Here is a 5,764-nt window from a genome sequence, read left to right on the forward strand (position 1 = left end):
GAACCACAATAATGGGAACAGCAGTTACATGAAATGAGAAATGTCTGTGATGCACCTTCTGCGCAAGCCATTGGCATCGGAGAGATGACGGGAAAACAACCACTCGGTAATCAGCTGTATCACTCTTGCTCTCTCTTTTGTCAGTAAGGGCTTTTTCCCTTTCTTTAATTTCTTTCTTGTGCTCCAGTTGGCCAATCAACTACATTCAAAGAACAATGTGCTCAATACAGTATGTTGTAGAAAGCAAAAGACCTGTTGTTGTGATGTACCCAATCCATGGGGAACAAACCTTTCATATTGATAAAAAAAAAAACCCGGGTCCATGTCTAAACAGTCCGGATCCTAAGGATGGGTGAGAATTTCATTTTCATTCGTTTCTGATCAGAATTGACCAGTATTCACAAAATGCAAGTGTAGGAAAAGGCAGGTGGTAGAGCTGACCATCCCTAATGTGTCCCACTGCTTTGCTCCTTTGGCCAGACATTGTATGCAGTGGAAGGTACGCTTTGTCACAGGGGTGGGCGGACACTAAGACCAAACTTTCAGAATTCGTGATCCAGCATGGTCAGTGGCCAAAGGATTCTGGCAACTGAGGTCCCTAAAACAACTTTTCCAAATTCTGCTTTGTTCTTACTGCCATAGTCACTTTTAACTGCTGCAGCTTAATTTTCCTTGTAAAAATAAATGTTAAAGAATGCCTTGTACATTAGAAACCATTAGCTGTGAGCTTAACTGTCTGAGTGTTCCTGGTGACTTCAGCAAGGGAAAATTCTGATCTGGAGATGCAGTTAGGAGAGATGATAAGAGAAGGAAGAGTCAGCAATATCCAAATGCCTTTTCTGAAAAAAAAATATTGAGATATTTATTTTTTAAAGTGGTGGGCTGAATCCAATTCTAGCCCAGCTAGTACAGACTCGTTGAAATCAATAGAACTGAGCATTAATATTAATCAACAATTCAAGTTCAGTCAGTGGTCTACTCTTGTTTTGACTCAAACTGGATTGACCAAATCCAGGTTTAGTACTAATTAGAGTAGCTCAGTTAAAATCAATAAGACTCATTGGTTAACACTGTAGCAAGTTCCACTAATTTCAGTAGGTTTTAAAATATAATGTAGTCCCATGTATTCTACAATATATTTGCCATAATGTTTTCTAAAAATATACCCTGTCCTATGCAATGACTTTGTTGGTCTGATACACAAGAAACAGGCACTTACCTGGTCCTGCTGGTGTTTTTCTCCTTGCTCACCTGGGAGAAGAATAAGATCTTTGTTTTCAGCATACCTAGCTAGTATATGATACTGTGACCCATCATTCTTTATATGCATTCAGGATTTGTTTGATGCAGACTGTGCAGTCTAAGAAATAATGACTCCCCTACATTCACACAGTGAAGAATTGCAAGTATATGATGATTTTCTATAGGCAGCAAAATGCCTTGGGGGAGTCCTATCTTTGTGGGTCAAGCTAGACAATTCAGCTAATAGCAGGAATTCCATAAGTGCTTAAAGCACTTTGTCATAGCATGAACTTTTCTCACTGCCTGTATCCTGCACGGACCCTACATACACACCAGAACTTTTGGAATGAAAGACACACACATACTATGAAATTCCATGAACTTTCCCAAGTAATCTGCAAATTAGCTTTCTTTCTTTATGATCAGGAGGTAAGCTTAATTTTCAAGTCTGATTGCTCTGGTACAAATCTCTGAAGAAGCTAATTGCTGGTACACTAAAATGCGATCAGTTTCTGAATGCTTAGCTGCTCATCTAGTTTGGTCCCAAGTTTCTCTCTCCTACCCTGTTTGACTGTTATTGAATCTATAGCACTGAAACAGTCAGTATCACTTTCTGGTGTGTGTATGTGTGTGTGTGTTAGTCAGCGGGGGAATCACCGGGCGCGAAATAACATTAATTTTGTGGAGGAATGTAGTGAGTGGTTGTAATTTTTTGACACACAACAACAACTGTTTATATGCTGTTACTCCTGAAACATTGCTTTCTAAAAGTAATTTGGGTTTGGTTTGGTATCTGGGACTGGGTGGGTTACTCTGCCACTGTTCCTCTGCTCCTAGGCGTTACCTTCTTGGAAAACCAGTTGCTGATCCAGCTCTTACTCACTTGTTTAGATGTGGGTTGCATGCTCATGCCATATCTATGCTTGCGCCATATGTATGCCATTTTAATCTGAACATATACTGTATTGTAAGCCACCTTGGGTTCCCACTGTGGGATATACAATAAAATAAATAAACACAGGGAAAGATAGGTTTTTATTTAATCAATCCTTCCCTATGTTTATTTATTTATTTGATTTATATCCCACCTTTTTGCCAGTGGGAACCCAAGATGGCTTACAATATTAAAATAATATAGTTGCTATTTACAGTATTTAAATATTTTTGCCCAAGCTCCTAGCCTAATACTGGCTTGTAAATCAATACAAAAATACAGACAAAAAGAACTAAAATAGCCCAACAAAGAAAGCAGCAACCAAAAACAAAAGTAATCTGAATTTTAAGCCAAGGCCACTGTGAACATCTACCAGTACAAGAGGTTTCTTATACTGGATTGTTTTATTTGTTTGTTTTCTTTACCATTGATGTAATGGTCCCAGATGAGTAGAGCTGGTCCTAGAACTGCTGGATAGCTCAGTGGTTTAGGTATTTGGCTGCAGAATTACGAGTTTGGGAGTTCGATTCCCCACTGTGCCTCCTGGTCAGGGGCTGGACTCGATAATTCATACAATCTCTTCCAGCTCCACAGTTCTAAGAATCTAAGAATCATTAGAGAGAATGAGTTCATGGCTTCAGATGGCAGGTGCTGGGGTTGCAATGGTGGTCACCTTTCACCTGTTCCTCTTGGACTCTGCAAGTGGACTCTTCCTTGTTTGGAAGATAAAACTGTATTTGTCTCGCAGCTTGTCCTGAATCTCCTGAACTATTCAGCTACTTTCAGAAGTGGTGAAAGACATTATTCCATTGCCAGTACTGAAGTAAGATTTGACTAATTCCATTCCAGTCAATTTCTCTCTATGGAAAAGAGAGGGAGAAATACCTTGCCCGTTGCCTTGAATAGCAAGATATTCTGGGCAGGCCTTTCAGACTAGTTGACAAATTGGCTTCCTTAGGAAAGTTCAGACTAATTACAGGACTAGCAACCCTAGTTTAGTTCCTCAAATGGTAAAGCCAAACATTTTGTTCTTCTCTGTTTCCGTTGCCTCCTTGAACTCTGGCAGCTTCAGTGACCCTGGATGAGTGCAGAAAGGGAAAGGAAAAAAATTGTATGCAAGTTTTTCATTTCTGTTGCAACATCAAGAATAGATGCAGAGTTGTTTTGGTTCCTTCTCCTCCAACTTTATAGCAAATGACTAATGCCTATGTGATTGATTAGCAGTCAATCAGCTGACTAAAAACAAAAGCCTGAAAGTTCTCAGAATTAGAATAATTTTCCATTATGGGCCAATAAGCCAAAAATGAGACTTTATCATTACCCTGTTGGAAGAATGCTCCTTTGAGGTGGACCAGAGCCTCCCGGGCCAACTGACATAGAAAAACATGCTGCTACAGCTGACCTCAGGTCCTCAGGAGAAAGTGTTGGTGGACCTTCATTCCAAGAAGTGAGAGTTTCACTCTTCTCAATCAGAGGATAAAGCAGATTAACCTCACAGGTCAGAGAGAACACCAGCAGTTGGAAAGACAGGCAAGGCTGATGGTAGATTGAGGGAGTGCTTGCCTTGATGAGTGGACAAGGCCATCCTCATCAGGGGGACTCCTGCCAAAATGCCTCCATCCGGCACTGTCTCATCAGGAAGCCTCAGCCTCACATAAAGAAGGTTGCGGGAAACAATGACTGTGCACTGGTGCTAGCCCTTGCAAGCATCTCCTTGATCAGCTCCTCCAGATCCCAAGTATGCATTGATTCTCAACTTCCCTGCAGTTCTTTCTGGTTTCATATTGTATCTGCCAGCTTTCTTTCCTTGAGTTCTCTGGGCACTGGCCTTTGGACTTTCCTTGCCCAGAAGAGGTAAGCCTCCTTCCTTCTTAGTTGCACAGAAGCAACTAAGTCACCTTGTATTCGCGAAGGCTTTCACGGCCGGGATCTAATGGTTGTTGTGGGTTTTTCGGGCTCTTTGGCCATGTTCTGAAGGTTGTTCTTCCTGACGTTTCACCAGTCTCCGTGGCCATCATCTTCATAGGACTGGAGTAGGAACTCTGTCCATGCTCTGTTGCTGTTTGTTGGATGATTGAGTATTTATAGCTGTGGGAACAGCTTTTGTCTTTTTTCAGGAGATAGGGTGATCAGCTTATCACAACAAAAAAAAGCTGTTCCATTATATTTTCTGATGCCAGTTCACTGCTTGGGCATGGATTCAGGCTAAAAGAATTCTGGTCCCATCTGATTCGGGCTGAAATTATACTCCCCAGAAAAATCTGATTAAATCTGCAGCAACTCCTTTTGCAACACATGATGCCGAGCCATACACTGATTCAAAATGGCACCCACTCAGGTTCTTGTCTGTTCTGTTTTTTTAATGTATTTGCCAACACACAGGACCACCTCTTTCCCCCACCAATTGCCTGCCACCTCTTCTGCAACCCCTGTTCCCCACCTCTTTGACTGTCCTGTATGTCTGTTCCTGCTGTCATGTCTTCGATTCAGCCCCCCCACCCCCTTTGTGCCCTCATTCACACCTGTAGGGGACTGATTCCCTTTAAAATCTCACATCTGAAGTGTCATAGCCATGGAAGGGGAGACAAGAGTAGCATCAAGCCCCTGACACACCCACAGAGACAGGGTGCACCCCCACTCCCACTGTTCTCTCCCACTAAATGTATCAGTATCCTGGATTAAAATGTAGAAAAATGCACCACCACACATGCTATGAGTGGAACCAAACCTATTTGCAGCTAATCACTAGCAACTACACTTTCCCCTGTTTATCACAATGGTGTAATTTCCTCTTCAGTGTATCCATTGGATCTGTTTCAATTTGTAAATTTGCTTTGCCAGCTTCCCACCATCTTGCACTGGAAAACCAAACTGGCTCTAACATTTTAGGGGTTTGTAGTGACCTATGCAAAATTGGGACATGGTGGCGCTGCGGGCTAAACCGCAGAAGCCTTTGTGTGCTGCAGGGTCAGAAGACCAGCAGTCGTAAGATCGAATACACGCGACGGAGTGAGCTCCCGTCGCTTTGTCCCAGCTCCTTGCCAACCTAGCAGTTCGAAAGCATGCAAATGCGAGTAGATAAATAGGTACCACCTCGGTAGGAAGGTAAAATAGCATTCCCTAGTCACGCTGGCCACATGACAATGGAAACTGTCTTAAGCACTGGCTCTACGTCTTGAAAACGGGATGAGCACTGCCCCCTAGAGTCGGACACGACTAGACTAAAAATATCAAGGGGAACTTTTTCCTTTTTACGTAAAATTTGGAGATATGGTAGAGCAAAAGGAGAGCAGTGAACTGGCCAAATTTCACAGGGGTTTACCTTATAGGAACCTTTAACATTTGTTTTTTTTCACACCTCACCATCATCCCAATTCTTAAGAAATCCTATGGCACTTTGAAGATTCACAGCTTCTATTTGTTTTAATATTTTGTGGACTGTAATCCACTTCTTCAGGTACAACATGTGAGCTACAGATGCAGCAGGTAGGCTATCTTGGGTACCAATGGTTGTGCCAAATAAAACTTGCCAATCTTTAGAGTGCCACAGGGCTTTTCATTGGCTTTCTTCTTGCACTTCTGTTTTAC

Source organism: Pogona vitticeps, chromosome 3, assembly GCF_051106095.1.
Source record: "Pogona vitticeps strain Pit_001003342236 chromosome 3, PviZW2.1, whole genome shotgun sequence".
Taxonomy (NCBI): domain Eukaryota; kingdom Metazoa; phylum Chordata; class Lepidosauria; order Squamata; family Agamidae; genus Pogona; species Pogona vitticeps.